This window comes from Mesoplodon bidens (genome assembly GCF_964165515.1).
Source record: "Mesoplodon bidens genome assembly, chromosome: 3".
NCBI classification, from domain to species: Eukaryota; Metazoa; Chordata; class Mammalia; order Artiodactyla; family Ziphiidae; genus Mesoplodon; species Mesoplodon bidens.
This window is the reverse complement of record NC_138178.1, coordinates 65,256,513-65,282,670: the sequence shown is the minus strand read 5'-3', so window position 1 is coordinate 65,282,670 and position 26,158 is coordinate 65,256,513. Positions and strand designations below refer to the sequence as shown.

The 26,158-nt window shown below is 39.6% G+C and overlaps 1 protein-coding gene across 8 annotated transcripts in view; it reads right to left on the bottom strand.

Annotated features, from left to right (window-relative positions):
* SCAPER (S-phase cyclin A associated protein in the ER) overlaps positions 1–24,284 on the bottom strand; it is a 509,648-nt gene extending 485,364 nt beyond the window's left edge. For 7 of the 8 annotated variants that reach the window (XM_081230140.1, XM_081230147.1, XM_081230145.1 and 4 more), the window contains exon 1: positions 24,247–24,284. The gene's annotated coding sequence lies outside the window, so the exon portion shown is untranslated. Of the gene's footprint in view, positions 1–23,812; positions 24,051–24,246 lie in introns of those variants that run through there. The other variant, XM_081230141.1, reaches the window with a different exon arrangement.
* Between the last annotated feature and the right edge of the window lie 1,874 nt (positions 24,285–26,158).

Below are 26,158 nucleotides of genomic sequence, written 5' to 3'. Positions count from 1 at the left end.
GTAATGTAAACTATGGACTTTGGGTGACAATAATTTGTCAATGTAGGTTCATCAATTGTAACCAATGTACCACTCTGGCAGGGGATGTTGATAATGAGGAGGCTATGTATGAGTGGAGATAGGGAGTACATGGGAAGTCTCTGTATGTGCCTCATAATTTTGTTGCAATTCTAAAACTGCTCTAAGAAAAAAATTTTATTTAAAAAAAAAAAAAGGTTCAGGAGGGTTCACATGGTGCCACAGGAAGATCCTGAACTCACCTCCTCCTACAAACACAATGAATCTAAAACTACATATGGAATAATTTCCTTGGAAAGGGACCTGAAAACTGGGTAAACAGAACCTCCACAATAAAAGGTAAAAGGACAACATCAAGACAGATAGGAGAGGCAGAGGATCAGAGAGGCAGAGATAGTTTCACCAAGGAAAACCCACCCACCAGTTGTGTCAATTCACAATCTGGAGGGACCACAGAGGTATGGATCTTTGCCTGAAAAGTGAGGGATGTGAGCTCCACATCAAGCACTCCAACCCCTAGACCCTGCACAGGAGAGATGAGCCCCCAAAACTGTCTTCAAATACCAATAGAAAATATGTCCAGGAAACCTATAGAACTTCAGAGTATGGACAACCCACTCTTAAAGGGCTCACAGGTAGACTTAACCCCAAAATCAGCGTAAAAACGCCTGATTAAAAAGCGTGGACCCTAAGTGATGAGGACCCACTTACTATCTTGAAGCATCTGCCAGAGAGGCAGAATCCAATTAGAACATTCCCCAGGGACTGAGACACTGGCAAGAGACTTTTTAAGATTTATTTTTTGAGGTAACCTGGTTTATAACATTATATAATTTTGTGTATACAACATTATATTTCTACTTTTGTATACCCTACAGTGTGCTAACCACCAAAAATTTAGATTCCATGTGTCAACACACAGTTAATCTCCTTTATGCATTTCACCCTACTCCTTTCTGTCCCTTCCCCTCTGGTAACCACTATTCTGTTCTCTTTATCCACATGTTTCTTTTGATTTGGTTTGTTCACTTATTTTTTGTTTGTTTTTATATTCCACATAAGTGAAATTTTACAGTATTTGTCTTTCTCCATGTGATTTATTTCACTTAGCATAATACACTCAAGTTCCATCCATGTGGTTGTAAATGGCAAGATTTCATCTTTTTGTGGCTGAGTAGTATTCCATTGTGTGTGTGTATGTATACAAATACATAGCCATATCCATATATATATATATGTATCACATCTTCCTTATCCATTCATCTGTTGATGGGCACTTAGGTTGTTTCCATATCTTAGTGATTATAAATAATGTTGCGGGGACTTCCCTGGTGGCACAGTGGCTAAGAACCCACCTGCCAATGCAGGGGGCATGGGTTCGAGCCCTGGTCCAGGAAGATCCCACATGCCGCGGAGCAACTAAGCCCATGCACCACAACTACTGAGCCTGCACTCTAGAGCCCACAAGCCACAACTACTGAGCCCGTGTGCTACAACTACTGAAGCCCACACACCTAGAGCCTGTGCTCCACTACAAGAGAAGTTACTGCAATGAGAAGCCCATGCACGGCAATGAAACAGGAGCCCCCACTCACCGCAACTACAGAAAGCCTGCGTGCAGCAACAAAGACCCAATGCAGCCAATAAATAAATAAATAAATAAAATTTTTAAAAATTATTTTAAAACAAATAATGCTGTAATGAACATGGGGATACAGCTATATTTTCAGATTAGTGTTTTCATATTCTTTAGATAAATACCAGGAAGTGGGATAGCTGGATCATATGGTAGAGCTATTCCTAATTTTTTGAAGAATCTCCATAATGTCTTCCACAGTGGCTGCACCAATTTACAGTCCCACCAACAGTGCATAAGAGTTCCCTTTTTTCCACATCCTCACCAACATTTGTTATTTCTTGGCTTTCTGAATAGTCATTCTAACAGGCATGAGGGGTATCTCATTATAGTTTAGATTTGCATCTCCCTATTAATGATGTTGAACATCTCTTCATGTGCCTATTGCCATCTGTATGTCTTCATTGGAAAAATGTCTATTCAGACCCTCTGCCCATTTTTTAATTGGATTGTTGCTTTTTGTTATTAAGTTGTATGAATTCTTTATATATTTTGGATACTAACCCCTTATCAGATACATCATTTGCAAGTATCTTCTCCCCCTCAGTAGGTTGTCTTTGTTTTGCTGACTGTTTCCTTTGCTGCACATAATCTTTTTAGTTTGATGTAGTCCCATTTGTTTATTTTTGCTTTTGCTTCCCTTGCCTGAAGAGACAAACCTAGAAAGACATTGCTAAGACCAATGTCAAAGAGCATACTGCCTGTGTTTTCTTCTGGAGTTTTACGGTTTCAGGTCTTACATTCAAATCATTAATCCATTTTGAGTTGATTTTTGCGTATGGTGTGAGCTAGTGATTTTTGTGTATGGTGTGCGTTAGAGTTTCATTTTTTTGTGCATGGCTGTCAAGTTTTCTTAGCACCATTTGTTGAAGAAGTCAGCCTTTCTTCATTGTATGTTCTATGCTCCTTTGTCATAAATCAATTCTCCATATATGAGTGGGTTTATTTCTGGCCTCGCAAATCTCTTTCACTGACCAGTTTATCTATTTTTCTGCCAATGCCATGCTGTTTTGCTTACTACAGCTTTGTAATATAGTTTGAAATTAGGGAGTGTGATACCTCCAGCTTTGTTCTTTTTTTCTCAGGATTGCCTTGGCTATTCAGTATCTTGTGGTTGCATGTAAATTTTAATATTATGTTAATTTTTGGCTCTATTTCTCTGAAAATTGTCCTTGGAATGTTGATAGGGATTGCACTGAATCTGTAGATTGCATTAGGTAATATGGACATTTTAACAATATTACTTCTTCCAATCCATAAGCATGGAATATCTATTTATGTCTTCTTCAATTTCTTTCAACAATGTCTTCCACTTTTGAGTGTAAAGGTCTTTCAAATCCGTAGTTAAGTTTATTCCTACATATTTTATTCTTTTTGTTGTAATTTAAATAGGATTCTTTTCCTAATTTCTCTTCCTGCTAGCTCATTGCTAGCACATAGAAACACAACAGATTTTTGTATTTTGATTTTGTACCCTGCAACTTTACTGTATTTATTCTTTCTTTCTTTCTTCTTTCTTTTTTGGCCAGGCAGCATGCAAAATCTTAGTTCCCCAACCAGGGATCAAACCTGTGACCCCCCCCCCACAGTGGAAGCATGGAGCCCTAACAACTGGACCACCAGAGAATTCCCCTGTATTTATTATTTCTAATAGCTTTTTGGTGGAGTCTTTAAGAGTTTTCTATTTATAAAATCACGTCATCTGCAAATAGTGGTGAATTTAGTTCTTTCCAATTTGGATGACTTCTACTTCTCTTTCTTGCCTAAGTGCTCTGGCTAGGACTTCCAATACTATGCTGAATAAGAGTGGCAAGAGTTGGCATCCTTGTCTTGCCCCAATTTTAGAGAGATAGCTTTAAGTTTTTCACCATTAAGTATGATGTTATCTGAAGGTTTGTTTTATATATGGCCTTTATTATGTTGAGGTATGTCCCTCCTATGTTGAGAGTTTTTACTACAAATTAGCATTAAATCTTGTCAAATTTTTTTCTGCATCTATTGAGATAATCATATGATTTTTGGCCTTCATTTTGCTAATGTGGTATATCACATTTACTGATTTTTAAATGTTGAATAAATCCCACTTGATTATGGTAAATGATCCTTCAATGTACTGTTGAATTCAGTTTGCTGAATACTTTTTGCTGACTTAACAATACTTTGTCGCAGATTTTTGCTTGTATTGAAATATTCATCAAAGATATTGGCCTGTAATTTACTTTGTTTGGTATCAAGGTGATATTGGCCTCACAAAGTGAGTTAGGAAGTGTCGGTGGGAGCCATTTTTGTGATGTCAGGCTACCTTGCTAATGCCAGCGCTGGCGAGCATGCATTTGAAATTCTCCATGTAACCTGTTAGTGCCAGTGGCCATGTCCCACTTAGAACTCTGCCTACCCCTGTGCCTAAGCCAGGCCTCATAGCCAGCTGAGTGACAGCCCTGCCCATCAGTGCGCCACAGTCACTGTAGCCCTGCCACAATAGGAGGCCCATGCAGTCCACCTAGGAACACCTCTTGAGCACCTGGCTCTGGTGGCCAGGCAGAATTACACTTCTGAGCCCCACAGGACATCTAAATAAGGCCACTCCTTCAGGATTGGGAAACAGCTGATACAGCTAATACATAGAAGTAAACACAGAGACTTAGGCAAAATGAGGAAATAGAGTAATATGTTCCAACTGAAAAACCAAGGGAAAAAACCTCAAGAAAAGAACTAAATGATAGAGAGATAAACAATCTACTTGATAAAGAGTTAAAAGTAATGTCATAAAAATACTCACCAGGGACTTCCCTGGTGGTTAAGAATCCACTTACCAATGCAGGTGGCACATGTTCAAGCCCTGGTCAAGGAAGATCCCACATGCCGTGAAGCAACTAAGCCCATGTGCCACAACTACTGAGCCCACATGCCACAACTAATGAAGCCCACGCACCTAGAGCCCGTGCTCCGCAACAAGAGGAGCCACCGCAACAAAGAGTAGCCCCCGCTCGCCACACTAGAGAAAGCCCATGTGCAGCAACAAAGACCCAATGCAGCAAAAAATAGTAATAATAATAAAATGCTCACCGAAATTGGAAGAATGGAAAAACACAGTGAGACCTTCAACAAAAAGACAGAAGACATTAAGAAAGTACCAAATAGAAATAACTAAACTGAAAAATACACTACAGGGGTTCAACAGAAGACTTGATGAGGTAGAACCAATCAGCAAGCTGGAAGACTAAAGAATGGAATTCACCCAGACATAGCAGCAAAATGAAGAAAGAACTTTAAAAAGTGAAGATATGATAAGGGACCTTTCGGACAACATTAAGCAGCATAACATTCACATTATAGGGGTCCCAGAAGAAGAAGAGAAAGAGAAAGGGCCAAAAAAATTATTTAAATAGTGGCTCCAAAATTCCCTAATCTAGGGAAGGAAACAGACATCCAGGTCCAGGAAGCCCCAAGCGTTCCAAATAAGGTGAATCAAAAGAGATACATAACAAGACACATTATGATTAAAATGCTGAAAGTTAAAGGTAAAGAGAAAATCCTAAAAGCAGCAAGAGAATAACAACTTGTTACATAGAAGGGAAACCCCAAAAGGTTATCAGCAGATTTTTCAGCAGAAACTTCACAGGCCAGAAGGGAATGGCATAACATATTCAAAGTAAAGAGAAAAAAAAACTTCCAACCAAGAATGCTCTACCCAGCAAGGTTATCATTCAGAATTCAGTAAGACATCAAGAGATTCCCAGAGAAGCAAAAGCTAAAGGAACTCATGATCACTATACTGGCCCTAAGAGAAATATTAAAGGGACTTCTTTAAGCTGAAAAGAAATGGCACTAATTAATAAGAAAATTTACAGAAGGAAACATCACACTGGAAAAGGTAAATAAATAACAAAGGTAGTGGATCAATCACTCAGAAAGCAAGCATGAAAATTAAAAGATAAAAAGTAATAAAATCAACTATAACTGCAATTAGTTAAGAGATACACAAAATAAGATGTAAAATGTGTCATCAAAGTATAAAATGTTGGGGGTACTAAAAAGATAAACCTTTGGAACTTGTTCAAATTTAAGTTGCTACCAACCCAATACATAGTACTAATTACATAGTAAGTAGGATATTATATGTGAACTTCAGAGTAACAGCAACGAAAAAACTTATAGTAAATACACAAAAGAATATGAGAAAGGAATCTAAACATAACTCTAAAGAAAACCACCAACACACAAGGGAAGAGAGAAAGAAAATAAGCAACACAGAGGAACTACAATAACATCCAGTAAACAGCAACAAAATGTCAATAAGTACCCATCAATAATTACTTTAAATGTAAATGGACTAAATTCACAAATCCAAAGACACAGAGTAGCTGAAGGGATTTTTTAAAAAAACCTATTTAAATGCTGTCTACAAGAGACTCACTTCAGAAGAAAGAACACACACAGAGTGAATAAACTGGCTGTCACTTCCGGGGAAGATGGCGGAAGAGTAAGACGCGGAGATCACCTTCCTCCCCACAGATACACCAGAAATACAGCTACACGTGGAACAACTCCCACAGAACACCTACTGAACACTGGCAGAAGACCTCAGACCTCCCAAAAGGCAAGAAACTCCCCACGTACCTCAGTAGGGCAAAGCGGAGAGATTCCTGCACAGAGGATTGGTGCCAACCAGCACTCACCGGCCCGAGAGGCTTGTCTGATCACCCGCCGGGGCGGGCGGCGCTGGGAGCTGAGGCTTGGGCTTCAGTCGGAGCGCAGGGGGAGGACTGGGGCTGGCGGCGTGAACACAGCCTGAAGGGGCTAATGCGCCACAGCTAGCCGGGAGGGAGTCCGGGAAAAAGTCTGGACCTGCCGAAGAGGCAAGAGACTTTTTCTTCCCTCTTTGTTTTCTGGTGCGCGAGGAAAGGGGATTAAGAGCGCTGCTTAAAGGAACTCCAGAGACGGGAACGAGATGCAGCTGAAAGCGCGGACGCCAGAGACGGGCATGGGATGCTGGGGCTGCTGCCGCCGCCAGGAGGCCTGTGTGCAAGCGCAGGTCACTGTCCACGCCCTCCTTCCGGGGAGCCTGTGCAGCCCGTCACTGCTGGGGTCCCGGGATCCAGGGACGGCTTCCCTGGGAGAACGCACAGCATGCCTCGGACTGGTGCAACGTCACGCCGGCCTCTGCCGCTGCAGGCTCGCCCCGCACTCTGTGCCACTCCCTCCCCCCCGGCCTCAGTGAGCCAGAGTCCCCGAAGCGGCTGCTCCTTTAACCCTGTCCTGTCAGCGAAGAACAGATGCCCTCCGGCGACCTACATGGAGAGGCGGGGCCAAATCCAAAGCTGATACCCAGGAGCTGTGAGAACAAAGAAGAGAAAGGGAAATCTCTCCCAGCAGCCTCAGAAGCAGCGAATTAAAGCTCCACAATCAACATGATGAACCCTGCAACTGTGGAATACATGAATAGACAAAGAATCATCCCAAATTGAGGAGCCAGGAGTTAGTGCTGTGCCTTTGAGGTGGGAGAGCCAACTTCAGGACACTGGTCCACAAGAGACCTCCCAGCTCCACGTAATATCAAATGGCGAAAATCTTCCAGAGATCTCCATCTCAACACCAGCACCCAGCTTCACTCAATGACCAGCAAGCTACAGTGCTGGACACCCTATGCCAAACAACTAGCAAGACAGGAACACAATGCCACCCATTAGCAGAGAGGCTGCCTAAAATCATAAAAAGTGCACAGACACCCCAAAACACACCACCAGACGTGGACCTGCCTACCAGAAAGACAAGATCCAGCCTCATCCACCAGAACACAGGCACTAGTCCCCTCCACCAGAAAGCCTACACAACCCACTGAACCAATCTTAGCCACTGGGGACAGACACCAAAAACAACGGGAACTACGAACCTGCAGCCTGCAAAAAAGGAGACCCTAAACACAGTAAGATAAGCAAAACGAGAAGACAGAAAAACACACAGCAGGAGAAGGAGCAGGATAAAAACCCACCAGACCTAACAAATGAAGAGGAAATAAGCAGTCTACCTGAAAAAGAATTCAGAATAATAATAAAGATGATCCAAAATCTTGGAAACAGAATAGACAAAATGCAAGAAACAGTTAACAAGGACCTAGAAGAACTAAAGATGAATCAAGTAACGATTAAAAACACAATAAATGAAATGAAAAATACTCTAGATGGGATCAATAGCAGAGTAAATGAGGCAGAAGAACGGATAAGTGACGTGGAAGATAAAATAGTGGAAATAACTACTGCAGAGCAGAAGAAAAAAGAATGAAAAGAACTGAGGACACTCTCAGAAACCTCTGGGACAACATTAAATGCACCAACATTCGAATTATAGGGGTTCCAGAAGAAGAAGAGAAAAAGAAAGGGACTGAGAAAATATTTGAAGAGATTATAGTTGATAACTTCCCTAATATGAGAAAGGAAATAGTTAGTCAAGTCCAAGAGGAACAGAGAGTCCCATACAGGATAAATCCAAGGAGAAATACGCCAAGACACATATTAATCAAACTGTCAAAAATTAAATACAAAGAAAACATATTAAGAGCAGCAAGGGAAAAACAACAAATAACACACAAGGGAATCCCCATAAGGTTAAAAGCTGATCCTTCAGCAGAAACTCTGCAAGCCAGAAGGGAGTGGAAGGACATATTTAAAGTGATGAAGGGGAAAAACCTGCAACCAAGATTACTCTACCCAGCAAGGATCTCATTCAGATTTGATGGAGAAATTAAAACCTTTACAGACAAGCAAAAGCTGAGAGAGTTCAGCACCACCAAACCAGCTTTACAAATGCTAAAGGAACTTCTCTAGGCAAGAAACACAACAGAAGGAAAAGACCTACAATAATGAACCCAAAACATATAAGAAAATAGGAATAGGAACATACATATCAATAATTACCTTAAATGTAAATGGACTAACTGCTCCCACCAAAAGACACAGATTGGCTGAATGGATACAAAAACAAGACCCATATATATGCTGTCTACAAGAGACCAACTTCAGACCTAGGGACACATACAGACCAAGTAAGGGGATGGAAAAAGATATTCCATGCAAATGGAAACCAAAAGAAAGCTGGAGTAGCAATTCTCATATCAGACAAAATAGACTTTAAAAAAAAGACTACCAGAAGAGACAAAGAAGGACACTACATAATGATCAAGGGATCGATCCAAGAAGAAGATATAACAATTGTAAATATTTATTCACCCAACATAGGAGCACCTCAATACATAAGGCAAATACTAACAGCAATAAAAGGGGAAGTCGACAGTAACACATTCATAGTAGGGGACTTTAACACCCCACTTTCACCAATGGACAGATCATCCAAAATGAAAATAAATAAGGAAACACAAGCTTTAAATGATACATTAAACAAGATGGACTTAATTGATATTTATAGGACATTCCATCCAAAAACAACAGAATACACATTTTTCTCAAGTGCTCATGGAACATTCTCCAGGAGAGATCACATCGCGGGTCACAAATCAAGTCTTAGTAAATTTAAGAAAATTGAATTTGAATCAAGTATCTTTTCCGACCACAATGCTATGAGACTAAATATCAATTACAGGAAAAAATCTGTAAAAAATACAAACACATGGAGGCTAAACAATACACTACTTAATAACGAAGTGATCACAGAAGAAATCAAAGAGGAAATCAAAAAATACCTAGAAACAAATGACAATGGAGACACGACGACCCAAAACCTATGGGACGCAGCAAAAGCAGTTCTAAGGGGGAAGTTTATAGCAATACAATCCCACCTTAAGAAACAGGAAGCATTTCGAGTAAACAACCTGACCCTGCACCTAAAGCAATTAGAGAAAGAAGAACAAAAATACCCCAAAGCTAGCAGAAGGAAAGAAATCATAAAGATCAGATCAGAAATAAATGAAAAAGAAATGAAGGAAACGATAGCAAAGATCAACCAAACTAAAAGCTGGTTCTTTGAGAAGATAAACAAAATTGACAAACCATTAGCCAGACTCATCAAGAAAAAAAGGGAGAAGACTCAAATCAATAGAATTAGAAATGAAAAAGGAGAAGTAACAACTGACACTGCAGAAATACAAAAGATTATGAGAGATTACTATAAGCAACTCTATTCCAATAAAATGGACAACCTGGAAGAAATGGACACATTCTTAGAAATGCACAACCTGCCAAGACTGACTCAGGAAGAAATAGAAAATATGAATAGACCAATCACAAGCACTGAAATTGAAACTGTGATTAAAAATCTTCCATCAAACAAAAGCCCAGGACCAGATGGCTTCACAGGTGAATTCTATCAAACATTTAGAGAAGAGCTAACACCTATCCTTCTCAAACTCTTCCAAAATATAGCAGAGGGAGGAACACTCCCAAACTCATTCTACGAGGCCGACATCACCTTGATACCAAAACCAGGCAAGGATGTCACAAAGAAAGAAAACTACAGGCCAATATCACTGATGAACATAGATGCAAAAATCCTCAGCAAAATACTAGCAAACAGAATCCAAGAGCACATTAAAAGGATCATACACCATGATCAAGTGGGGTTTATCCCAGGAATGCAAGGATTCTTCAATATACGCAAATCAATCAATGTAATACACCATATTAACAAGTTGAAGGAGAAAAACCATATGATCATCTCAATAGATGCAGAGAAAGCTTTCGACAAAATTCAACACCCATTTATGATAAAAACCCTGCAGAAAGTAGGTATAGAGGGATCTTTCCTCAACATAATAAAGGCCATATATGACAAACCCACAGCCAACATCGTCCTCAATGGTGAAAAACTGAAACCATTTCCACTAAGATCAGGAACAAGACAAGGCTGCCCACTCTCACCACTCTTATTCAACATAGTTTTGGAAGTTTTAGCCACAGCAATCAGAGAAGAAAAGGAAATAAAAGGAATCCAAATCGGAAAAGAAGAAGTAAAGCTGTCACTGTTTGCAGATGACATGATACTATACATAGAGAATCCTAAAGATGCTACCGAAAAACTACTAGAGCTAATCAATGAATTTGGTAAAGTAGCAGGATATAAAATTAATGTACAGAAATCTCTGGCATTCCTGTACATTAATGATGAAAAATCTGAAAATGAAATCAAGAAAACACAACCATTTACCATCGCAACAAAAAGAATAAAATATCTAGGAATAAACCTACCTAAGGAGACAAAAGACCTGTATGCAGAAAACTATAAGACACTGATGAAAGAAATTAAAGATGATACAAATAGATGGAGAGATATACCATGCTCCTGGATTGGAAGAATCAATATTGTGAAAATGACTCTACTACCGAAAGCAATCTACAGATTCAATGCAATCCCTATCAAACTACCAATGGCATTTTTCACAGAACTAGAACAAAAAATTTCAAAATTTGTTTGGAAAAACAAAAGGCCCCGAATAGCTAAAGCAATCTTGAGAACGAAAAACGGAGCTGGAGGAATCAGGCTCCCTGACTTCAGACTATACTACAAAGCTACAGTAATTAAGACAGTCTGGTACTGGCATAAAAACAGAAAGATAGATCAGTGGATCAGGATAGAAAGCCCAGAGATAAACCCACGCACATATGGCCAACTTATCTTTGATAAAGGAGGCAGGAATGTACAGTGGAGAAAGGACAGCCTCTTCAATAAGTGGTGCTGGGAAAACTGGACAGGGACATGTAAAAGTTTGAGATTAGATCATTCCCTAGCACCATACACAAAAATAAGCTCAAAATGGATTAAAGACTTAAATGTAAGGCCAGAAACTATCAAACTCTTAGAGGAAGACATAGGTAGAACACTCTATGACATAAATCACAGCAAGATCCTTTTGGACCCACCTCCTAGAGAAATGGAAATAAAAACAAAGATAAACAAATGGGACCTAATGAAACTTCAAAGCTTTTGCACAGCAAAGGAAACCATAAAGAAGACCAAAAGACAACCCTCAGAATGGGAGAAAATATTTGCAAATGAAGCAACTGACAAAGGATTAATCTCCAAAATTTATAAACAGCTCATGCAGCTCAATAGCAAAAAAACAGACAACCCAATCCAAAAATGGGCAGAAGACTTAAATAGGCATTTCTCCAAAGAAGATATACAGACTGCCAACAAACACATGAAAGAATGCTCAACATCATTAATCATTAGAGAAATGCAAATCAAAACTACAATGAGATATCATCTCACACCAGTCAGAATGGCCATCATCAAGAAATCTAGAAACAATAAATGCTGGAGAGGGTGTGGAGAAAAGGGAACACTCTTGCACTGCTGGTGGGAATGTGAATTGGTACAGCCACTATGGAGAACGGTATGGAGGTTCCTTAAAAAACTACAAATAGAACTACCATATGACCCAGCAATCCCACTACTGGGCATATACCCTGAGAAAACCATAATTCAAAAAGAGACATGTACCAAAATGTTCATTGCAGCTCTATTCACAATAGCCCGGAGCTGGAAACAACCTAAGTGTCCATCATCGGATGAATGGATAAAGAAGATGTGGCACATATATACAATGGAATATTACTCAGCCATAAAAAGAAACGAAACTGAGCTATTTGTAATGAGGTGGATAGACCTAGAGTCTGTCATACAGAGTGAAGTTAGTCAGAAAGAGAAAGACAAATACCGTATGCTAACACATATATACGGAATTTAAAAAAAAAAATGTCATGAAGAACCTAGGGGCAAAACGGGAATGAAGACGCAGACCTACTTGAGAATGGACTTGAGGATATGGGGAGGGGGAAGGGTGGGCTGTGACAAGGCGAAAGAGAGGCATGGACGTGTATACACTACCAAACGTAAGGTAGATAGATAGTGGGAAGCAGCCGCAGAGCACAGGGAGATCAGCTCGGTGCTTTGTGACCGCCTGGAGGGGTGGGATGGGGAGGGTGGGAGGGAGGGAGATGCATGAGGGAAGGGATGTGGGAACAGATGTATATGTATGACTGATTCACTTTGTTATAAAGCAGAAACTAATTAAAAAAATAAATAAATAAACTTAAAAAAAAAAAAGGATAACCAGTGGACCTACTATATAGCACAGGGGACTCTGCTCAATGTTATGTGGCAGCCTGGATGGGAGGGGAGTTTGGGGGAGAATGGGTACATGCATATGTATAGCCGAGTCCCTTTGCTGTGCATCTGAAACTATCACAACATTGTTAATCGGCTATACTCCAATATAAAATAAAAAGTAAAATAAATAAATAAATAAAATAAAGCTATTAGAGAAAGAAGAACAAAAAACCCCCAAAGTTAGCAGAAGGAAATAAATCATAAAAATCAGATCAGAAATAAATGAAAAAGAAATGAAGGAAACGATAGCAAAGATCAATAAAACTAAAAGCTGGTTCTTTGAGAAGATAAACAAAATTGATAAACCATTAGCCAGACTCATCAAGAAAAAAAGGGAGAAGACTCAAATCAATAGAATTAGAAATGAAAAAGGAGAAGTAACAAGTGACACTGAAGAAATACAAAATATCATGAGAGATTACTACAAGCAACTCTATGCCAATAAAATGGACAACCTGGAAGAAATGGACAAATCCTTAGAAATGCACAACCTGCCAAGACTGAATCAGGAAGAAATAGAAAATATGAACAGACCAATCACAAGCACTGAAATTGAAACTGTGATTAAAAATCTTCCAACAAACAAAAGCCCAGAACCAGATGGCTGCACAGGCGAATTCTATCAAGCATTTAGAGAAGAGCTAACACCTATCCTTCTCAAACTCTTCCAAAATATAGCAGAGGGAAGAAAACTCCCAAACTCATTCTACGAGGCCACCATCACCTTGCTACCAAAACCAGACAAGGATGTCACAAAAAAAGAAAACTACAGGCCAATATCACTGATGAACATAGATGCAAAAATCCTCAGCAAAATACTAGCAAACAGTATCCAACAGCACATTAAAAGGATCATACACCATGATCAAGTGGGGTTTATCCCAGGAATGCAAGGATTCTTCAGTATACGCAAATCAATCAACATGACACACCATATTAACAAACTGAAGGAGAAAAACCATATGATCATCTCAAAAGATGCAGAGAAAGCTTTCGACAAAATTCAACACCCATTTATGATAAAAACCCTGCAGAAAGTAGGCATAGAGGGAACTTGCCTCAACATAATAAAGGCCATATATGACAAACCCACAGCCAACATCGTCCTCAATGGTGAAAAACTGAAACCATTTCCATTAAGATCAGGAAAAGACAAGGCTGCCCACTCTCACCACTCTTATTCAACATAGTTTTGGAAGTTTTAGCCACAGCAATCAGAGAAGAAAAGGAAATAAAAGGAATCCAAATTGGAAAAGAAGAAGTAAAGCTGTCACTGTTTGCAGATGATGATCCTATACATAGAGAATCCTAAAGATGCTACCAGAAAACTACTAGAGCTAATCAATGAATTTGGTAAAGTAGCAGGATACAAAATTAATGCACAGAAATCTCTGGCATTCCTATATACTAATGATGAAAAATCTGAACGTGAAATCAAGAAAACACTCCCATTTACCATTGCAAATAAAAAGAATAAAGTATCTAGGAATAAACCTACCTAAGGAGACAAAAGACCTGTATGCAGAAAATTATAAGACACTGATGAAAGACATTAAAGATGATACAAATAGATGGAGAGATATACCATGTTCTTGGATTGGAAGAATCAACATTGTGAAAATGACTCTACTACCCAGAGCAATCTACAGATTCAATGCAATCCCTATCAAACTACCGCTGGCATTTTTCACAGAACTAGAACAAAAAATTTCAAAATTTGTATGGAAACACAAAAGACCCCGAATAGCCAAAGCAACCTTGAGAATGAAAAATGGAGCTGGAGGAATCAGGCTCCCTGACTTCAGACTATACTACAAAGCTACAGTAATCAAGACAGTATGGTACTGGCACAAAAACAGAAATACAGATCAATGGAACAGGATAGAAAGCCCAGAGATAAACCCACGCACATATGGTCACCTTATCTTTGATAAAGGAGGCAGGAATGTACAGTGGAGAAAGGACAGCCTCTTCAATAAGTGGTGCTGGGAAAACTGGACAGGGACATTTAAAAGTATGAGATTAGATCACTCCCTAACACCATACACAAAAGTAAGCTCAAAATGGATTAAAGACCTAAATGTAAGGCCAGACACTATCAAACTCTTAGAGGAAAACACAGGCAGAACACTCTATGACATAAATCACAGCAAGATCATTTTTGACCCACCTCCTAGAGAAATGGAAATAAAGACAAAAATAAACACATGGGACCTAATGAAACTTCAAAGCTTTTGCACAGCAAAGGAAACCATAAACAAGACCAAAAGACAACCCTTAGAATGGGAGAAAATATTTGCAAATGAAGCAACTGACAAAGGATTAATCTCCAAAATTTATAAGCAGCTCATGCAGCTCAATAACAAAAAAACAAACAACCCAGTCCAAAAATGGGCAGAAGACCTAAATAGACATTTCTCCAAAGAAGATATACAGATTCCCAACAAACACATGAAAGAATGCTCAACATCATTAATCATTAGAGAATTGCAAATCAAAAGTACAATGAGATATCATCTCACACCAGTCAGAATGGCCATCAACAAAAAATCTAGAAACAATAATTGCTGGAGAGGGTGTGGAGAAAAGGGAACACTCTTGCACTGCTGGTGGGAATGTGAATTGGTACAGCCACTATGGAGAACAGTATGGATGTTCCTTAAAAAACTACAAATAGAATTACCATATGATCCAGCAATCCCACTACTGGGCATATACCCTGAGAAAATCATAATTCAAAAAGAGTCATGTACCAAAATGTTCATAGCAGCCCTATTTACAATAGCCCAGAGATGGAAACAACCTAAGTGTCCATCATCAGATGAATGGATAAAGAAGACGTGGCACATATACAGAATGGAATATTACTCAGCCATAAAAAGAAACGAAATTGAGCTATTTGTAATGAGGTGGATGGACCTAGAGTCTGTCATACAGAGTGAAGTAAGTCAGAAAGAGAAAGACAAATACTGTATGCTGACACATATATATGGAATTTAAGAGAAAAAATGTCATGAAGAACATACAGGTAAGACAGGAATAAAGACACAGACCTACTAGAGAATGGACTTGAGGATACGGGGAGGGGGAAGGGTAAGCTGTGACAAAGCGAAAGAGAGACATGGACATATATACACTACCAAACGTAAGGTAGATAGCTAGTGGGAAGGAGCCGCATAGCACAGGGAGATCAGCTCGGTGCTTTGTGACCCCCTGGAGGGGTAGGATAGGGAGGGTGGGAGGGAGACGCAAGAGGGAGGGGATATGGGAACATATGTGTATGTATAACTGATTTTGTTATAAAGCAGAAACTAACACACACAAAATAAGAACACACACAGACTGAAAGTAAAAGGATGGAAAAAGATATTCCATGGAAATAGAAATGAAAAGAAAGCTGGAATAGCTATACTCATAACAGACAAACTTTAAAAGAAAGATGGTATTAAAAGACAAAGACATTATATAAGGATGAAGGGGTCAATCCAGCAAGACAGTATAACATTTCTAAATGTACATGCACCTAACAGGGGAGAACCAAAATATATCAGGCAAATATTAACAGACTTAAAGGGAGAAATGGAAAGCAATACAATAATAGTAGGGGAATTTAACACCCCACTTACATCAATAGATAGATCATCCAGACAGAAAATCAATAAGGAAACATCAGATTTAAACAACAAATTATACTAAGTAGATTTAATAGATTAAAATAGAGTACATTCCATCAAAAGCAACTGATTACACATTCTTATCAAGTGCACATGGAACATTCTCCAGGACAGATCACATGTTAGGTCATAAAACAAGTCTCAATAAAGTCAAGAAGACTGAAATCATGTCAAGTATCTTCTGCAACCAAATAGTATGAAACTAGAAATCAATCGCAAGGGAAAAAAATGGGAAAACCCACAGAAGCATGGACAGTAAAACAACATGTTACTTAACAACCAATGGGTCACTGAAGAAATCAAAGGAGAATTTAATATCCAGAGACAAATGAAAACAGAAATGTGATATACCTAATTCAGTGGGATGAAGCAAAAGCAGTTCTAAGAGGAAAGTTCATAGCAATACAGGCCTACCTTAAGGAACAAGAAAAATCCCAAATAAACAATCTAACCTAACACCTAAAGGAACTAGAAAAAGAAGAACAAATGAAGCCCCAAATTAGTAGAAGGAAATAATAAAGATAGGAAGGAAACAAATAAAATAGAAATTAAAACAAAAAAACAGAAAAGATCAATGAAGCTAAGTACTGGTTCTTTGAAAAGATAAGCAAATTCAACAAACTTTTAGCTAGACTAACCAAGAAAAAAAGGAGGAGGACTCAAATTAAATCATAAATGAAAGAGGAGATGTTAAAATTGATATCTCAGAAATACAAAGGATCAAAAGAGACTACTATAAATAATCATACACCAACAAATTTGACAACCTAGAAGAAATGAATCAATTCCCAGAAATATATAATCTTTCAAGACAATCATGAAAAAGTAGAAAATCTGAATAGACAGATTTCTAGTAAGGAGTCTGACACAGAAATAAAAAACCTTCCAACAAACAAAAGTCCATGACCAAATGGCACCACTGGTGAATTCTACAAAACAGTCAATGAAGATTTAACACCTATCCTTTTCAAACTCTTACAAAACACTGAGGAGGAGGAAAACCTTCTAAACGCATTTTACAAAGCCAGCATTACCTTGATACTAAAACCAGACAAGGACGTGACCAAAAAAACAAAAAAAAATTTACAGGTCAATATCTTTCATAAACACAGATAAAAAAATCCTGAACAAAACATTAGCAAATGGTGTCCAACAATACAGTAAAAGGATCATACACCAAATACACCACAATCAAGTGGGATTTATTCCATGGTCGCAAGGATGGTTCAAAATTCACAAATCAATAAATGTGATACATCACAATAACAAAAGGAAGGATAAATATCACATGATCATTTTGATAGATGCAGAAAAGCATTTGACAAAAGTCCACATCCCCTTATAATAAAAACTCTCTACAAAATGGGTACAGAGCAAATATACCTCAACATAATAAAGGCTACATACAACAAACCCACAGCTAACATACTGAACAGTGAAAAGCTGAAATCTTTTCATCTAAGAACAGGAACAAGACAAGAATGCCCACCTTCACCACTCTTATTCAACATGGTATTGGAAATCCTAGCCACAGCAATTAGGCAAGAAAAATAAATAAAAGGCATCCAAAATGGAAAGGAAGAAGTAAAACTGTCTCTATTTATAGATGGCATGATACTATACCCAGAAAACCCTGAAGACTCCACCAAAAACTGTTAAGACCAATAAATGAATTCAGTAAAGGTGAAGGATACAAAATCAATACACAGAAATCTGTGGTATTTCTACACAATAATAAACTATCAGAAAGAGAAATTAAGAAAACATTCCCATTTATAACTGCATCAAAAAGAATAAAATACCTAGGAATAAATTTAACCAAGAAGATGAAAGACCTGTAAACTGAAATAAGACACTGGTGAAAGAAAATGAAAAAGACACAAATAAATGGAAAGATGCTCCATGCTCATTGATTGGAAGAATTAATATTGTTAAAATGTCCATACGACCCAATGTGATCTACAGATTCAATGCAATCCCTATCAAAATTCGAATGGCAAAATTTACAGAATTAAAACAAACAATTCCAAAATTTGTATGGAACCACAAACAATCCTGAATAGCCAAAACAATCCTGAGAAAGAAGAAGAAAGCTAGAGGTATCATGCTTCCTGATTTCAAACTATACTACAAAGCTACAGCAATCAGAACAGTGTGGTATTGCCACAGAAACAGAGACATAGATCAGTGGAACAGAATTCACAGTCCAGAAATAAACCCACTCATATATGGACAATTAATTTACACCAAAGGAGCAAAGGATTGTCTCTTCAATAAATGGTGGTTGGGAAACTGGACAGTCACACACAAGAAAATGAAACTAGACCACCATCTTACACCATACACAAAAATTAGCTCCAAATAGATTAAAGGCTTGAATGTAAGATCTGAAACCATAAAACTCTTAGAAGAAAACATAGGCAGTAACCTCACTGATCAGTCTTTAGATGTTTTTCTGGGTCTGACTCCAAAGGCAAGAAAAACAAAAGCAAAAATAAACAAATGGGACTACATCAAACTGAAAAGTTTATGCACAGAAAAGGAAACCATCAATAAAACAAAAAGGCAACCTACCAAATGGGAGAAGATATTTGCAAATAATATATCTGATAAGGGGTTAATATCCAAAACATATAAAGAACTCACACAACTCAACAACAACAACAGAAAAAGCTCAATTTAAAAATGGGCAAAGGATCTGAATAGACATTTTTCCAGAAAAGAAATACAGATAGCCAACAGGCACATGAAAAAAAATGTCCAACATCACTAATTATCAGGGAAATGCAAATCAAAACCACAATGAGATATCCCCTCATGCCTGTTAGAATGGCCATTACCAAAAAAAGCAAGAAATAACAAATGTTGGAGAGGATGCCGAGAAAAGAGAACTCTTATACACTATTGGTGGGACTGTAAATTGGTGCAGCCACTACAGAAAACACTATGGAGATTCCTCAAAAAATTAAGAATAAAACTATCATTTGATCCAGCTATTCCACCTCCAGGTATTTATTGGGAGTACAGGAAAACACTATTTTAAAAAGATACATGCACCTCTACATTCATTGCAGCATTATTCACAATAGCCAAGGTAAGGAAACCACCTAAGTCTCCATCGATGGATGAGTGGATAAAGAAGATGCGATACACATATAAAATGGAATACTATTCAGTAACAGAAAAGAATGAAATCCTACCATTCTCCACAACATGGATGGACCATGAAGGTATTATGATAGGTGAAATATGTTAGAAAGAGAAAGAGAAAAAACTGTATGATTTCACTCATATGTGGAATGAAAAAAACCCCAAACAAACAAATAAACAAAATAAACAATGACGAACTCACAGATACAGAGAACAACTTAGTAGTTACCAGAGGGGTAGGGGATTGGTGGGGGGTGGGGGGGAAGTGGACGAAGGAGGGGGCAACTACATGGTGATAGATGGTAACTAGAATTGTGGTGGTGGTCACTTCATAGTGTATACAGATGGTAACTTATAATGCTGTACACCTGAAACTTATATTTTAAAAAAAGGAATAAGGTGCTGATACATGCTACAACATAGATGAATCTTGTAAATGTTATGTTAAATGGAAAAAGTCAGACACAAAAATCTGCATACTGCATGATTCTATTTGCCAAAATAAGCAAATTCATAGAGAAAGAAAGTAGATTAGTAGTTGCCTGGGGCAGAGGTAGGGAGTAGGATGGAAAAGTGGGGAGGGAAGCCAGGAATAGGGAATGAATGCTAATAGTTATGGGGCTTCATAGTGGGATACTGAAATGTTCTAAAATTGATTGTGGTGATGGTTGCACAATTCCATGAATACACTAAAAACCACTGAAGTGTACACTTTAATGATTGAATTTAATGGTATGTTAAATATCTCAATAAAGCTGTTTTCTAAAAATAGAACTTACAATTTCCAAAATTTCAATCAGTTACTAGTTTCATGATATTTGCCATAACTACCACCCATACTATTATCTACAAAACATTTTTCTATAAAAAGAACTACATTTTACTTAAATTTTAAAAGAAAATTTATAACACTAACCTAAATGAAAAATCAGCTAATATAAAAAAATGGATATGGCAATATATTGGCAGTGCTACTCAAATTAAATTTGAGAACCCAGGCTATGGCAAAACAACGGCCACACAGAAAATAGAGCACAAAAAACAAAACAAGTCAGTAAACAGGGAATGAACACTAGGACTAACTGGCCCCAACGTTTCTGAACAAGCTGCTGCCTGTGATGAACTGAGGTCTCACTTGTCCTACCCTGCCCTGCAGTCCCAGAATGTAGAGACACCTGAGAGTCCTAGAGATAAAAATGTGAAGACTGGCTCAAGTGCCAGGAAAGGCTTCTCTCTTCTCTGAGTTCGGTCACCAGGCTCTGAAAAGGCAAGAATCAAATGGCAGGCCCAAAATAGTTAGAAGCCTGTTAGTAGCACTATTCTAAAAATTATAGGCCCAATTAACTGAAGTCAGGACAGTACATCTATGAATTGTCTCATGTTTGTCAATAAATTCTAGAAAAATCTGGATTTCAATCAGTTCCTCTCCAATGTTCATAGAATCTATCACCCATGTTTTTGCTTTTTCTGAAATATAAGAAAATCTTAGTATTTACCTTTCTGAGACTGGTACTTAAACAATGCTGATGCCCACATACTCCAAAACTATCAGTAATTTTTCACGTGTTTCCTAATGGAAAGTAAGTGTATTACAGTAAAATAAGTAGTATTTTAAAGGGCAACACAGACATTTTATAAGTCCAAGTTATTTAATGAGGTTTTCAATTCTGATCACACCTATATTTACTACCATGAAAACATCAAGTAAAAGGCATTTATTTTCTCCCATGAACCTGGCATGCCTCTTTGAAAATATCAAAATTACTTCTCTTTCCAATAGTATATTAAAAGCTGGCTTGACACATACCGAAATCTTTACAAATGAAATATGATATCTGAGATTTGCTTCAAAACAATGGGGAGTTATAGCTTTTATGGGACAAGACTGTCCATGCATAGGTAATTACTGAAATAAATTGGTATACAGAAATTAATTTTTCTATTCTCTCCACTTCACACGTTTTCAAAATATATAATAAACTTAGTGCTTTAAGAAGTTATGGGACTTCCCTGGTGGCGCAGTGGTTAAGAATCCACCTGCCAATGCAGGGGACACGGGTTCCAGCCCTGGTCCGGGAAGATTCCACATGCTGAGGAGCAACTAAGTCCGTGCGCCACAACTACTGAGCCTGCACTCTAGAGCCCATGAGCCACAACTACTGAGCCCACATGCCACAACTACTGAAGCCCGGGCACCTAGAGCCCATGCTCCGCAACAAGAGAAGCCATCGCAAGGAGAGGCACCGCAACAAAGAGTAGCCTCCGCTCACTGCAACTAGAGAAAGCCCATGCACAGCAACGAAGACCCAGTGCAGCCACAAATAAACATATTTTTTTAAGTTATCATTAAAAAGTAGTAATTATTTTAGCAAAGCTTCATGAAATCTTTAGTGTTTCATGTCACAGAGGGGAAAGTCTGCCTATAAATCATTTCCTTCTAATATTCTTTTAAGGTTGTCTCCACCAATGGACTGTAGATCTTTTGTTTATATTCCATAAGACTTACTGCCAAAGCCAAACACGTTTGTGAAAAAGGTTACATCCCAGCATAAAACTGGAAACAGATTTCTATTAGTGACTTATTTTGTTATACATGCCATCTGCCGTTTTCACTTCTACAATTTCAGAAATGCCAATTTCACAACAGATATTAGATTGCACCATTAAAGAAAATTCTATTTAACTTCCCACTAAATACCACCATCACTTTCTAAGTGTTTAAAGAATGTTCCCATGTGATTCCCAAAGAATTTTTGCTTCTCCTTTAAACTAGGTTGGGTTGTGGTTGGGTATGAAGGTGAAAGAAAAGACAGAATCTCAAGCCCCTTAATCTTATCCTTAAAACATTAAAGTGGTTAAATGAAGGAATTAATAAAGTCAATATCAAATCAAAATTTTAGTGATTCTTAAATATCTATGAAGCTGCAAGGACAAATATTTTTGAAGTCTATATTTAAAACACTAGATCCTTTGGAGACCAATCAACAAATTATTCATAACTGCATTTATATAGCAACACTAATTATGCTTCCATGCATAATCCACCAGGTAGATTGACCTAAACCACCAGGGTTTAGAGAATTTTAGAGAATAAAGAATGGCAGCTCAGTGAAGTGGAGAGAAAGAAGGAAAGGAGCATGCATTTGCTGAGTGCTTACTATGGGCCAGGAGCAGTTCTAAACGCTTTACAGACACCTCATTTACTTGCTATCAACAAATTTATGAGGTGGATAATCATATCCATATTTTATAGATGAGGAAACCAAGACTCAGAAAAATTAATCTGTCCAAGGACAAGTAGGAGAGCTGGAATTCAAACTCAGTTTGAAGTTTGCCTTCAAGGCCATCATACCACAATTCCACCCACAAAGACACCTTTCCAAATCATATTAAAAATTCTTTAAATATTAATTCCTTAGTGGATATTATTCAGATCATTTAAATATGCAGCATAAATCAATCTGCACCACTACATTTTGAGGAAAAGTCATAGTTACCTGGAAAAAAAAATACAAGGGCCAGAACATCAATATAAACCAGACAGGGACACTGGTCAGAATACCAGCCTCAGGTATGAAAACTTAATTCTAGATGAACCATTCACCAGTGGGTGATCTGGAGCAAGTAATGACCTCAGTTTCCCCACTGGTAAAATGGACATAACGCTTATTCCATCCTTCCACCTCGGATTGTTTATGAGAATGAAATTAATGTTGGTGAAATCAATATGTAAACTGTAACAAACTAAAATACACATAAGGAACTACTATCTATTCAGTAAGAAGACTATACTGAACAGCTATTTTCATGTTACAATAACTTAGCACAAACAGAATGAGGAATACAGTTCACCAACGACAGGAAGCTGCTCTCAGGCGGGCGGGCCCCACCTCAGCGAGAGCCACTTGACAGCAGCAGGTGCTTGGAGGACCAGTTTTCTGCCTGCTTTCAAACAATCCCGTCCCTCACTGGTAGGGGAGGGTAGGCGGGAATAGAGTGCTGGGAAGGGAGCACTAAAACAGGCAGAAGGCTGGGTTCTACTACACCCAGGTGCCAAGCCCTGGTTAAACTCTTTACCCCTCCAGGCCTCAGTTCACGCATTTGTAAGATGGGGAAACCTTTCCCGCCCTGCTTCCCGGGCAGAGCTAATACCCGAGTCACTGTGCAGGGAAAGCGTGGTAAACCCCGCTGAGAATGAGATGATGACGATCACCTGTCAAATGAAAGGCTGGGAGGGCGGCTCCTCCGCTAGCCCTTCGCAGTGTAGATATTCCAGAAGCCTCGGACCGGGCCGCCCCTCTAGGGAGTAACGCAGCACCCCTGTCCACCTCTCGGCCCGCCGGGGCGCGCAGTCCCCTGTCGCTCACACCCCGAGCTGAGTCCACAGGGCAGGCCTAGAGCCTGCCAACCCCCGCCCCCAGGCCTCCTCAGAGGACCCCAGGGCCCTCCCGAGTAGCCGCGGCTCCCCTCCCCCAGCAGTGTTCCCTGCCCTTCTCCGCTCCCACTCCCAGGTGAGGGGAGGGGGTGAAAGGGCTTACCCCGCCGCCATTTTGTCCCCTTGGCCCCCTCTAAGCATTCAGCCGACCCGCACCCCAGCCCAGGCCCGCCCAGCTCTGTGCAACGCGCGCGCCCCTCGCGGACACTCACCCCTGACCGCCCTGCGCAGTTCGGGGCGGCTCCGAGCGTCCCGCCGGGAAAGGGGCGGGGCGGGGGCGGGGCGGTTGCAGAGGGGCGGGGCGGCTGGCTGCTGCACCACGTGACTTCCAGCTGCTGCCGCGCCTCTCCCCGCTCCACTCTCCGGCAGTCCGCGCGCAAGCGCAGCCCGGTTCCCGCCGATGGGCCGCCGAAGCGGGAGGCAGGTCGTGGGCGCGCTTCGTGGCCCGGGCGCGGCTGCTTGTAGGTGGCTGTTCCGCCCCCAGGCTGCGATTGCACGCGCTTTTGGCCACACGGTTCTCTCTCTGTCTCTCGGAATCAGCCCCTTCACCCTGCCTCCCTTATCACCACAGTCTGTCCCATAGATAAAGGACCTAGAAGTCCGCCTCAAAAATCTGTGACTCTGAAAGCGCTTCAGAAAAGCAGCGGCCCTAAGCTGAACACAGTTTATTCTCTGCCGCAAAGCTTTATTCAGCTTCTCTTGTGCGCCAGGCTTGAAAGTCTCAAAGTACAAAGACCTGACAATTTAACGATGTTAAATTAGAGCTCTGAACAACGCAGACCATAATTATCACATGAATATTCCCCCATCACTTTTCATACAGCTGAGAAACTCAAGCTCTTTACCTGTCCCTCTCCTTTGCTTCCCACAATAAGCAGCAAGTTATGGAATCCAATGGAGTCTACTTCACAACTAGACTGTAAGTACTGTGAGGGCAGGAACCATATTGTTCTGGCTCCTCTTCCCTCCTGCCTTCTTAGAAAACTTGCTCTTTCATTCATTTATTTAACAAGTGTTTTTTGAGTGCCTACTATATGTCAGATGCTATTCTAGATTCTTGGACTTAATAAATAAACAAAAGAGAAAGAAATCCGTGTCTTCCTGGAGCAAGGTAGAAACAGACAATAAATAGTGAACATAATAAAGTTCCATGATAATGAGATGATAAGCACTAGAGTAAACAAAATGAGTAGGATAAGGAGGCAACATAATGTGATTTCCTGAAAGGTGGTCAGGGCGTTATTCCTCTTATCAATAGTCCCCTTTCTCCTCTCCCTTTCATTTCCATAAGCATTTAAATAACCTCTCCCATCTTGAAATCTCCCACCCAACCCACCAAACCCCACTTCAACCTCTGCTTTCTTTCTTCTGTTTACAGATCTGCCGTTCACAGATACATCTCTCTGACTACCTACACAAGGATGTCTCCAATTCCTCAACTACTACTCATGTCTAAAAACTCATGTCAGGCATTTCCCTGGTGGTCCAGTGATTAAGAATCCGCTTGCCAATGCAGGGGACACGGGTTCAATCCCTGGTCTGGGAGGATCCAACATGCCATGGAGCAACTAATCCTGTGTGCCACAACTACTGAGCCCACATGCTGCAACTATTGAAGCCCGTGCACCTAGAGCCCATGCTCCACAACAAGAGAAGCCACCACAATGAGAAGCCTGCTCACCACAACAAAGAGTAGTGTCCACTCTCTGCAACTAGAGAAAGCCCGCATGCAGCAATGAAGACCCAGTGCAGCCATAAATAAATAAATAAATACTCATGTTACTGCCCTCCGGTTTCTGCCCCACCACCTTATGAAAACCACTCTTTTCAAAGTCACTAGGGATCTCCCTACTGCAGATCCTATGGGCGTTATCATCATGACCTAACTTAATTGCTCTGAATCAGTTGACACTCCTTACATCTGGAAACACTCTTTCCTTGCCTTCCACTTTTACTCTCTTGATCTCACTTCTCCATCTCTAAGCACTCCCTCTCCACCTCTTTTGAAGTCTCCTGTTATTTCTCTCACCCCTTAAATGTTGGTATCCCTCAGGGATAGGTGTAGGCCCTCTCTTTTCCAGCTGGACACACTCTCTCTGGTGATTGCTTCTTTTTAAATTCAGT